The sequence below is a fragment of the Cupressus sempervirens genome, chromosome 3, assembly GCF_028749045.1.
Source record: "Cupressus sempervirens isolate cs-2001-9-10 chromosome 3, ASM2874904v1, whole genome shotgun sequence".
NCBI classification, from domain to species: domain Eukaryota; kingdom Viridiplantae; phylum Streptophyta; class Pinopsida; order Cupressales; family Cupressaceae; genus Cupressus; species Cupressus sempervirens.
The window spans coordinates 648,206,306-648,219,600 of record NC_143120.1 but is presented as its reverse complement, the minus strand read 5'-3'; positions in this window follow the sequence as shown (position 1 = coordinate 648,219,600).

The following is a 13,295-nucleotide window of genomic DNA, read 5'->3' as shown; positions in this document are numbered from 1 at the left end:
GTTTTTGTTAATAGTTTTTTTTTTGTTAAGGTGGTGGTTGTTGGTAATAGTGTTGTGGTTGATAAGTAGTGTTTTGTTGATTTTGAGTGATGCCTACCACATGAATGTGCTTCGTATTGGTAGCGTCATCAATTACCAATTTTTTTTTTGGTTCCAGTACTTAGACTTGTCATTAGGATAAGTATGATCCTGGTTATTTTACTTGTATAGTTTTCTAACACCATCATCAGTGAGTCCCTACTATAGTTCCATACCTTTCTCTCTAACATCCTTGTATGTTTGTAAGTAATTCATGCACATGTGGTGTGAAAGTTTAGAATGTGTGTTTTTGATGAACATTTTAACAATTTGTTTTTTAGACAGGTTGCACACTACTCTAGTGGTGAGGGCTTGCCACCTTTGTAAGAAGTCAACAAGGTTTTTACCCCCCTTGTATTTGATGTGGACTAAATCCACCACTAATAGCTTTGTCTCAACTAGGTGGTTGTATTGTGCAATGACTATTTTGGAAAGTTCAGCAAAGGTATTCACAATCCCATTAGGTATAAAATAGAACCATTCAAGAGAAGGACCCCCAAGACTTTTAGGGAATATATACATAAGTAACACATCACTATATGCTACTTCCTAACAATGCATGTATAATTCTTTGATGTGTGTTGCAGGATCTCCCTTCCCGCTAAATATGTCAAACTTACCTCAAAATACTTGGGTATCTCAAAATACTTGGGAAAGGGTATAGTTGTGATAGATCTATCAAATGGATAGGAGCATACTTTCTTAAATTTTTTCAAGTCTTAGGTTCATTACCTGCATTGAGAAATTTACTAATGGTCTGGGGAGTATCCCCATTTCAAGTGCCCCTAGTATATGATATGGATTTTATGGAGTGGGAGAATAAGATGACTTTTTTGGTATAAATGGTGGTGTTTGATATGAGGATTATCCTATTGCTTGAAGAGGATCTTGGAATTTTTGCAACAACATTTGCACATACTACAATTGTAGAGGTGGAATTGATAGATGTTGAGATAGGATGAGAATGGGTGATTGTTCCATGAATGGATGGGCTTGTGCTTCTATATATGATATGTATTATTATTTTTTATTTCTACATCGGTGATGAATTTTGTATACTATATCGAGGGATGATCATTTTCCACCATATAATGGTTTTATGTTTGTGGAATGAGATATATGAGGGGAGGTGGTGCAAAGTAGTTGATGGGCGATGTCCTCCTCATCTTTTGATGACATGGATGGAGGGTATTTTTATTGTTTCCAAGTGGTGGCATTGCAAAGTATTTGGTGGTAGGTTTAGGTATACTTGTAGGTGATGGTAGTGGTATTGGTTGAGAATTCATCTTTGGTGGAGTTGGCATTGTGGGGTGAAAGTAGGGATGCCTACATTCTACATTTGTGATAGTCTTAGTCCCCATGATGCAAATGGAAATGATGCAAATACATTTGGATTTTTTATGACATTATTGGTGGTGGTAAAAAATGGTGGGGTAGTTTGGTAATTAGCCCTATAGATGGAATCCATGTAGTGTATTAGGGTACAAATCATGTATTTTTTCTAAGATACAGCGGTGGTATTTCTAGTAGGTGGCATGGTGGATGTAGATGTGTCTAGTTGAAAGATATCATTTTAGTTTGATGAAATGGTGAGTCCAAACAATATTTAATAGGATAGACATAGGTTGGGTATAAATAATAGGAATAATGGTGGATGCCATTTGTGGTCAAGTGGCTTGTTGTAGTGTGGTATGGATTATAGATTGCATGATAGTTGATTATTTGTTTTGGGAGATGGGAGCATTAGTTTGAGTAGATCCTATATCAAGGTCTATGAGTGATGGTATCAATAACTATCTTTTTTCTCTAGAGTGGGGATTTATGAGTTCTCAACATGTAGGTATTCCAAAAAGAGGATGATTAGTATCTTTGATGACACTGGATGGTGGCAATCACCTAAAGTTAAAGCTTTCAACATTTTTTCTTTGTAGATTCCCTATGATAGTATCTATGTTATATTCAATAATGGAATTGAGTGGAATTTATTGGGTGATCCATGAATACTTCCATAGAAAAGATCATAGGCTACAAGATCATATTACCTTCAGTGTTTGATTCCAAATTTGGAGATGTGGGATCTTGCATATATGTCATTTTCTTGGATTTGAGATGTGCGCTAGTTTGTGTACTAAGAGAGTATGGGTTAGTTTTATTTTTCTTCCTTTTTCTTTTACTAAGATGTGTGGTTGGTGGCATGAAATGATACTACAACCTAGACATGGAATGTAAAGATGATGTGATAATGGATGAAATTTTTGAGATAAATTCTATGAGCTTCCTAAAACAAATAGATTCTTCTAAGGATCTACAGGTGGTGACTAATGCAAAAGGAAGGTTCATGGTGGAAGATTAGCCTAAGGATGTGATTCCTATAGGACCATGAGGATTATCTTAGTATCAAAATGATGGATGAGATGTGATTGGTGTGGGAGATGTAGGATGATGGTAGATAATAAACTATCGAGCCCAACCTTTTGATCAAGGTGATGTGGACATAAATGATGAGATAAACTACCTTGGACAAGTGTGTTAGCCAAAGGATAGTTTGTAGTGAGATAAGATCGGTAGCTCATAGGATAATGATATCAAAGATGGGATGAGGTATAGGATTCAATTTGAATGAGGATTTTTGATATGATAGCTAAAGGATGATGGATGTGCTAAAATACATAAAGAGGATGACTTAATGATGATTACTAATGAGAGATTCTAGGGTAAACAAAAGTGCAAAAGTGTGTGATGAAGAAAATGGAAGTTTTATTCATGATAGTTGTAGGTTGTTTATTTGGCATGAAGGCTTAAATTGTACTAATTTTTGGTTTTAAAAAAAATTAGATTCAAGTAGTGACTATGGTAATTATACCCTAACTTAGGTTGGATAATAGGTTTCTCTAGAGAAAAATCCTAGGGTTTTTGTGAATGAACTTCCTAACAACCTTTTAGCACATCAATGATAGGAATCTTAATGGAAAACTATATATGTGAACAAAAAAAAATTTAAAAGAAATTATAATGATTTGACTAATAATACATACTCAAGAAATAAATCCTAGGATTGTTGCAAATGAACTTGCTAACAACCTTTCAGCACATGTAGATAAATTTACCAATCAATAAGATACATGACAAAATAGTCTCTCAAAGGACACAACAACTTTGGGAGAGAAAAGCAAGGTGTTTCTTCTAATAAGGATTCTAAATAATAGGACTAAGAACTACGTATGTTCAATAAATGTTTTGACAAGGTCAAATCACAAAACAAGCACTTCAAAAACACATTATCTCAAAAGGCAAATTGGATTTATAAAATAAGGTTGAAAAGGTAGCTACTAAGTTGTTTCATAATTAGATCTATGGAGTCCTCCCAAATAGTTGTTATGCACATGATCCACTTATAGTCTATTATGACCATGTTAAAATCATATAAAAGTTTTCCTACCTCGGACTACCATACAAAATGCATTGCCTAAACTTGCATGGATATAATCTGGGAGTTTTTTTCCAGTGCCTTGTTTTAATATTGGTCAGGGATTTTACAAGTGTGAGATCATTCTCTGATGGGATGATGTTTCCTAATGGATAGACATCTCTAGAAGTTCTCTTTAGGTTATTGTGAATGATCTTGCTAACAACCTTTCAGTACACACATATAATTTACTAGATTTTAAAATGCAAGGACATGAAATCAACCCATAGAAGTGGTGTAGTACAAAAGGACACTAAAATTTTGTTCTTTCCAAATTGAAGATTTTAAGTTGGCTATCTATGACAAAAGACACACATGACTAATATTGAAATATTCATTTTTCCTATTTTAAATTGTGTGTGGTCTGTTGGTGTTTGAAAATACTAAGCAACATAAATGCTCAATACTAGAATGATAGTACTCAAATAATCTAGAGATTAGCCAATTATTATAATCAATTACACAAGTAGATCATCTGGACCCAACTTCAACAAAACCAAGGATGGTTTTCTACTCTTCAGGCTCTGCTAAACCAAGGTGGGTATACATGGGGATGATTTAGATGCAAACTGATGTGTTACAACTATCTTAGTTTCATTCTAATTCTCATCTTCTATCCTCATACACATGCATAGTTTACCAATTTATTTAATGCTTTCAAATCTATATGCATCCCCTATAAGTAGATCTGGTCCTAATTCTCCTAGGATTTACAAGTGTTTCTAGGAATAGTAGCTTCCTATGACTCAGAGAACTAAATGTAAATGAGTGGTGACTAGCATTACAACCTTGGACAAAATAATATATGAATGATTTTGAAATTATAATAGTTTTAACATGTAGAAGCATAATTTATTCTTGATCATCTCTGATTTATAAGACCATTACCTTATCCATTGGGCAACAGAGTCGATTATTGGTAGGAGACCTTGTTCAGTTAGTTTGTAATTGAATCTGTTAACTATAATCACCTATTTCCATTCTTACATGATATCCTCTTCATAAACTCATGTATTCTACTAACCTATTGAAGCATTTACATAATTCCTTGAATTAAAAGCAACAATATAACCAATATACATCCCATCCAGAATACATTCAATCAAATGAACATTATCCAAATGATCTCAAAACTGATAAACTCATGAAAAGGAGATAGAAAATAGTGACATAGATTTGGTGAAAGTATCCCTTTGTATTATCCTTTTGCTAACTAATACAATAACCAATAAGACTTTAGTAAAGAACCCAAAATATCATGTTGGTTCTACATTTCTATTTATTATCAGAAGAATACATCACTGAGAATAAACTCAAAACAACTACATATGACTAGACCGAATGTACTTTCTTGAGAAACTAAAAACATACAAGATTTTTTGACCATCACAATGCCTTGAAAACTCATTTATATAGCATGAGTTGCAACAAGCAAAGGGCAATTTTGATTAACACGTTTCTCTTTACAAAAAATTCAATACACCTATTAGAAAAGACAAAACTGCAAATAATAGAAAGACATGCAAATAAAATATTCCTTTGTGGGTCCCTTTCTGTTACATTTCATTATTCTAATTTGGCTGCTACTCTGATTCCTTCATGTATGCAATAGCTAAGCCCACCAATGATGAAATCTATTCTAAATATTGCAAACTAACCTCAACATGTAGGTTTCATCATCATTATACTGTACTATGAGAGTCACTCTTACCTGTCACTATTCCTTGGTTATACCAGTATCCTAGGGTTATGGGATTGTCAATTAATAGGAAGCATCTGAGCTTGGAGACAATGTGGCTATCAAATATAACAAAATGGGCACTTTCTACTTCCTTAACCATATCTACATTCAAAAACATTCCTCTACCAAAATATGTCCCTCTTTTGAAAAGAAAGACATGCATTAACAAAATGTAACAGTAATTATACACATGAAACTCATGGGTATAAAATCTTCTTCACCCTCTCCAAAAACTTTGCACAGGACTCTATCTATCTCTACTACCCTGGTATTGAAGTATACTTTCTTGAAAAATTCTTTAGGGAATGATGTTATTGTTGACAGGGTTCTAATTTCGCCAAGTTCACCCTTTTCTCTTTTCATTACCTTAGTGGCTCGATAATAGCTCTTTACCACAGTCTCAAGGAGATCATAATCCATAAAAACAGTTGGGATTACTAGTCTTCCTCAGTCAAAATTCCATATACTGGCATGTGGAGTAAGCAACTTCCTCTCTACAAACCATCTTTTGGGAAAATTTAAAACAATTCTCAAAGTATTAGCATCTCAGACCCAATTATCTTCATTAAGCAATCCCTCTGCTATCCACAACCTAGGATTTGATGAGTCCATTGGAGGCATTTTTTGACTATACTTGTAGGACTAGAGCACAATAGAATTTATAGTATAGTTACTTACTTGAAGTTCTTTCTTATTCCTTTATGTAATTCTGCAACTTCTCCATGAACAAACTGCTTCACACACTTGCCAAAATCAATACGATCTTCTCATTAATTGCTTCTACTCAAAAAAGGCTTGAAATCTTTATTCGCACAAGGTGGGACTGAGAAAATCTCCTATGTTATACTCTTTTTTTACACACGTGAAGCTTTCATATCAAATAAATACATAGAGTGGCACCACCTTTTGTGCTTAAAATTGCATTGTCGATCTTAAAAAATCCTGTGATCAAGGGATGTGAAAAAAGGTAACAAGTATTCCACTTGACAAGTTGGTCAGTCAATCCAATGAGAAATGACCATGTATACAGCTCCCTTCTTGATGGAATCTTTATTTGGACCCACTGGCAACTGAGGACATGTGTCAATAGGTTGCTACCTCACTATACATAAAGAATGAGCACCTTGCCATAGCAAAGTAGCGACAACTTGTTGATTTAATCTTGATCTTGTGGATGACATGCTACTACATTGCTTAGAAGAATAGTGGTGGGCCCCATATTTGTTGTCTTATTGTACATATCCTCTGAGCAACTCTTCATAGTGAGATAGTGATGGATGTTGATCTGAGATCAATCCAAGGGTAAAGAAACTACACAAACTTCTTTAAATGAGGTGGGTCCCATATTCGCTATCTCATATGGAGTAAACCACATAGATTTTTTTTATGGCAAGATAGCAAGAATCATTGATCTTTGCTTTCTCTAACAATCAAAATCCCTCCTACATTTTATGAATGGGGCATGGGTCCAGAAGACTAATGACGTGATAAATTTTGCACAACTTGCAAAATAAAAACCAATTTTTAATTCTAGTCATCTTTCTACATTGCTTGGGTTCCACTGTATGCTCATTTCACAACAACTCACTATATCGCTAATGGCAAGAGGTCTAGATTTTTTGATTAGTGAGGTAGCGAGCTCTAGTGACTTAACAAAACTTGGCATCGAAAAACAAAAGCATGTCACATCACAATTACCCACTTAGTGGTTCTGACATGACAACAATTTTATCATTTACTATGCCACTTGGGACTCTTAATGACCACCAGGAAGTTTGACAATTGTTGTGACATGGGTTTCTAGGTTGATCACTACCTCACTATCGGCAAGAGACTTGAATTTCTTGATAGTGAAGACACAAGTATTAGAGCCTCCATTTATCTAGGCATCGCAGCTTAGTTTAACAATAGTTGCTATATCATGATGGTCACTTAACTCACATCTTATCATGACAATAAAGCAATAGCCCTCGATCTTGTCATGATTGGGCAGTGCTCCTTAAAAGGAAAACAGATGCAAGATGCGAAAGCTAAAGAACATAAGGGAATATTTGAAAACTTTAAAATGTTTGTGCCCGAGTTTAAATAAACATAGGAGACCTAGGGTTCATTGAAGGTATTACAATGGCTATGTTGAGAGAAAAAACTGGAGAATTTAATAGATTTCAACAACACATGAATTAGGGCATGATTAAGGTAACCTAAAATTATGAAAATTATGAGGAATGAAACCCTAATCTGCAAAATGCAAAGACCTAAACTAATTTTTCACCAAAATTTTAGACCCTTTTCTATATCATAAAAAATTAGACCAACATGGTCAATAAGGAAATCAATCATCAACTTAATAAATCTTTTAAGGGGGTCTTAGTAAATTGAATTGTGAAAGATAGAAAGAGAAGGGAAGAAGAGCATGTTAACCTTAGTCGTTCAAGAATCGTGCATTCATTTTAAAGCCCAAATTAAAGAGTCCAATTTTCAATGTTCTTTAAAACTATATGCATTCAAGATTGTGTGACTTTATTTTAAACCCAAATTGAAAAAAATCATTGTTTGGTTCATTCCCTTAATCATTCAAGATCATGTGTATGTGAGAGCATGCATTGTTATTTTTAGTGCCCAAAATGAAATGTGAGTTAAATTTTAAGATTTAAAAATTTAACTCCGAAAGCTTTGTTTAAACCTGAATTTATTGTAGCCTCTTAACAACATCACCGACTGTAGGCTACATACATCAATAGAAACCTCCAAAAAAAATAACTTCCAATTTTTTCAGTTGTTTTGAATATAATTTTTTTATATGAAAAATCATTAAAAAAATAATAAATTTTAAGAATTGATTCAAAAAATATGATATTTTTGTAGGCTCCTGATATCAACCTTGACCTGCAAAACCCAAGAAACCATGCAAGAGAATCACAAAAATACAAAAATGTTAGATAATCCTTTAGTCCTTTAACAAAGAAAAAATGAATTATGGATAGCGAAATGACCCATTTTTGGGGTCCCACCGGGTGTGCCAAAATGTATGCATTGGAATTAGGATGCAAAAGATATAAAGCCAAAGCCAAACTCTAACAAACTAAATTGATTAACAAATATATATGATAAACCAATAAGGGAACTCAAATAACAGGAATGCAAAACTTGCACCTCTACACCTTCCTTGATGTGTAGATGTGGTCATGATTATGGATGTGCGCTCAATTGTATGCTCAATGCTTCAACAATGGGAGATTGTGGATGGATAAGTAGAAATTTGAATATTGTCAAATAGCATAAAAGGTGGATGATCTGTGACGAACAAAAGGTTCAATTTATAGGCAATTGGGTGAGGAGGAGATAAGAATTGATGATGGATAATTAACTAAGTTATTAGTGAGATAGACTTCAATTGATTAAGATGGGTGGAGTCAATGGACTTATGTGTTTAGAGGTGGATGAGGGAGAGGTGGCATGAAAGTGGACTTTGGCTTGAGTTAGAGGGAATAAATTATGCCTTAATTTGTGCAGGTGATCTTGAGAGGGATTTTCGACATGGAAGAGGAGGTGATGTGTTTCTGTTAAGGTGGGTGAGGTGGCTTAATTGACTAGATGATGTGGGAGGTGGATGGATTTGTTAGACAAAAGGTTGGTGGGTGAGCTTAATTATAAAAAATGAATCATTTAATTAAAGAAGGAATTATTGGTGCGTGAGACTTAATTAATAAATGATTTATTTAATTAAAAGAGAAATGTTTGGTGCATGCGATTTAATTAAATAAATGATTTATTTAATTAAATGATGAAATATTGGCGCATGGGATTTAATTAAATAAATGATTTATTTAATTAAAGGTAGAATTATAGGTGTATGAGTTGAGTTTGGGTAAATATTAGTTTAGAGGATGAGTTTATGGGTGGAAGAATATAATTAGTTAAATAATTAAATAGAGAGGGGTTTTGGAGATTAAATTAAATGGGCTTTACATTTATTTAATTTAATAGGGGAAGGGAGATTTTATTAGTAAATTAGACTATTGGTTGTATGTTAATTTATTAAGTGGGCTATAATTAATTAATTAGGTGATATCGCTAAAATAATTTAATATTTAATATTTAATTAAAATATTCTTTAGAAGATGACTGAATTTGATTACGAATTTATGTGATCAGATTCAGGTGTCTACAATTGTGTTTGTGCTATTGATAGTTATATCATTTGATAGCAAACTTTTATTATGATGTAAATTAATGAATTAAATAAATTATTTTAATGAAATTAATTAAATGTTTATTTATGTGATCTCACACACTATTTCTTCGTCTATATTATTATTGTACATCTACACTTGATCATGATGTTCATTGTGCAAGACTTATATCCCTAGTAGTGGCATGTGGAGTTGGTGATCTGACTATTGATTTCTAGCCAATGTTGTCCCTACATGGGTGACTTATCCTATTTAATTTAGATAATAAACCCTTTGGTTAATTGGTAAATCTAAATTCATTATACAGTTGTGACTAGACTAGTGAAGTGTTTGTGCATTTAGGAATTCGCAATGGTCGTGGAAGTTGCTAAATATTATGATCTAATTATTTAATGGGAAATTTATATTTAATTCTACTAGAAAGTTGTCATAATTGAATTTTATTTAATTGGAATTGCTTGATTTATTTGGGTAAAAATGGATTTAGTTTATTTCTTTTTCCATTGTATGCCACTTTGTTTAAAAAGTACATATATGGCCCAAAAGTGAAATAAAACTTCACTTCTCACATTTGAATTAAGGGTTTTTGGAGAAAAAACCCCAAACCTCTTGTGAGAATTTTGGAGATTTGTTCATTGTGAGAGCTACGCTCATCAGATCAACGCATGAGTAGGCTCATTGGATTCAGAGCATGAAACTCATCTTCTTCTGAAGGTTTCATTGACTTCAACATCTTTATTATTTTTTGGCATCGGTTTCTATTTCTACCCTTTTTTTTGTAAGGTAGGGCTTACATTTTAATATTTTTGGTTTGTTTTAGCTTCTATGTTTTATTGCTTCAGGGTCAAAGGTTGAAAAGTAGTGTTCCTCTTCATTTGCATATGTTTATTTAGCCTATTTGGGCATGTGTGAGCATCTGAGTGTTTTTTACTTTAAAATTTGTAATTTTTAACCGTTATGTTGGTCATTTTTTGCATATGAGCTTGAAATTTGATTTTTGAGAGTTTGGGAACCATTTTCATAATGGTTTGTAATTTCATCAATTTTTGACAATTTTCATTTTTGAGTGATTTTTGCATCACCTCATTTTGCATGCCACCCAGTTTTCTTAGGTGCTTCTTGGAAATGATTTTGGCCATATATTTGGAATGAATAATAGGTTTCCAATCTAACCATAGTTTTACTTTTCATCATTGGGATTCGTGTAGAATTTTTACTCCTGGATATAGATCAAATGAGTGAGCTTTTGTACTTGTATTATTTGTTGCATTTCTCATATCCAATTAGTATTATGCGAAGAAATTCATGAAGTTGGTTTTTCCCACACACAAGAACATGCACATGTGTATGATAGGATCTTGCAAGATCCAAACTCCCAGATATGGGTTAGTTGAGGGATTTTTCATTTCGGGGTTGGGTTGGGAACTTGCATTGCCTTTGGGAACTCATCGTGTAATGAGCAGAGGTATGTAGGGTAGGCAGTGGAGTGACTTCTCTCATGCACCCTAGTGTATATTCTGATAAGGTAGCATGAATATATTTTAACAAGTGATAACTAAATTAAGAATCGGGTAATAAAACTTAATGATAAGATAAGAGATCACCTATACGGTTAATCTAAGAGTATGTCTATGTGGTTAATCTAAGGGCATGGTGTGATGGTTTACTAAGGGATTCATTTTACACCAAATATAGCTTGGGCTTTCTAATACCAAGTGAATTACACTCCACTTGATTCCCTACATAGTAATCCTATAGTAGGTCTAACTAGTGACCTAATGTATTGCATTGTCTTCATGAGCATATAGATGTTGGTATCATGTACTTGATTGGTGTGTGCATTATCCATGGGTGATTATCTTATGTGATTTTGGTTGGGTCATTATCTTCATTAGCATGATGGGTGTGGACTTATGGGTACTATGTAGTTGGGAGACATAGCTACCTATACCACTATTGGGGACTTGTGAACAAAGACAGTCTACTTCTAGTTTAAGGTTGGTGTTGGATGCTCACTTGGTACTTTGGTGTATTTGGAGTATGCTCTCTTGTGATTTATGCTTTACTTTGGATGCATTGAGTATCATGTTTTAAATTATGCTTAATATGTTTACTTATTGCATTACTTTATTATGATTTTGTATCTTATTCTTAGTGGAGATTTCTTAACACTAATTTGAATTAGTGATATTATTGCAAGTAGATTAGCATGTTAGATGTTTCTTATTTCATGTAATGATTAACAAATAATTTATTGTTAGCAAAGAGCTCACAAGATAACTCCAATGATCTTGTTGTCAAACTAAGATTCATGCTTAGGGGTATGGTTAGGATCCTTGACGTCTCATGATGTCATTATTGTTGGGTGATGCGACGCACTCCCCTACCCACAGGTGGTTAATTATGTGGTGTTCCATGTTCACTAACAGTCGTGGCTTTTGGTACAATGGCAAATGGGCCCTACAATTGGTATCAGAGCCTGGTTTTGGCCTGGTCATGGGTTCAAATCTCCCCGGTGCCTTCCTGACCTGCATAAGCACCTAGTATACATGTCGAGGGGGAGATTGTTGGGTGATGCAACGTGCTCCCCTGCCCACAAGTGGTTAATTATGTGGTGTTCCATGTTCACTAACAGTCATGGCTTTTGGTGCAATGGCAAATGGGCCCTACAATTATGGTAGGTAGGAAACAAGCATAGTTATTTTTAGTTTGGTTTCTTATTATGTTTATTCTTTCCTTTCACTGTGATCTTACGTATGTATAATAATTTACTTTAAGGATGTTGATTATTATGGACTAGATTAGTATGATACTATATGAGGTATGTTGATCCTCCTTATTTCTATTAATGATCTTGAGTGTTTACTCTTCAAGTTTGGTGGTTTTGATACTCCTCGATGTGGAGGCTTTATATTTCCATGCTTTCTTTCATGTTTTTATAGAGTGGTTGTCATTTTATTGTCACATGGGAGAGAAATATCTCACGTGATAGTGTACTATCTTGTGCAATAGAAGCAATATTTTGAATGGCCAAAAAAAATCTCCTGTGAAATTTTGATGTCTCATGCTAGCCTAGAAATTAATCTTACCTAGTTTGTAAGAAATACTTACATAAGAGTCGATCTTAACTCACATGAGCTTTCATGTTATTTTCTCACAGGAAAAACAACATTTTTTTTTTACGCACTTGGAGAAGATACAATTTTTACTTTTGAGTACCCTTTTGGGTCTTGTATCTTCCTATATTAAAATATTATAGGGTATATAAAATATATTATTTAAGTATAATTTTCTTATATGTAAGATATTATATATATATATGCAAAGATTCATTTGAGATAGGCTCCAACCCTCTACGAGTTAAGATAAAGATTCTAGAAAATTTCAAGGTTTCAAGATTTCAAACTTAGCCAAATTTTAGGGTTCAACATTTATCTTTCAACATGGTGTCACTAGTACATTTGACCCTATTTTTAGACCAAAATTTTTTACCATCTATTAAAATGGGGTCAAATTGGTCGGAATAGGCAAGGAAAAATGTCTTTTTTTTAAAAATCCACGCCTGTGTTGGTCAAAATTTTGACCATCTATAAAAATGGGGTCAAATTTTGACCAACACAGACTGAACATGTTCAAACAAAAAAGGGTTTTAACCCTTTTTGAACATTGTCTTGTTTAACGTGCGTGAGAGCTGCAAACAAGTAATTCCCAATGGAGATGTGGACATGGGAGCTCAGAACCATGGTTTACCTGAAGGGAGGGGAAAATACTTATGGGCTGATGGTTGCATGTATGAAGGTCAACGGTGCAGAGGTCA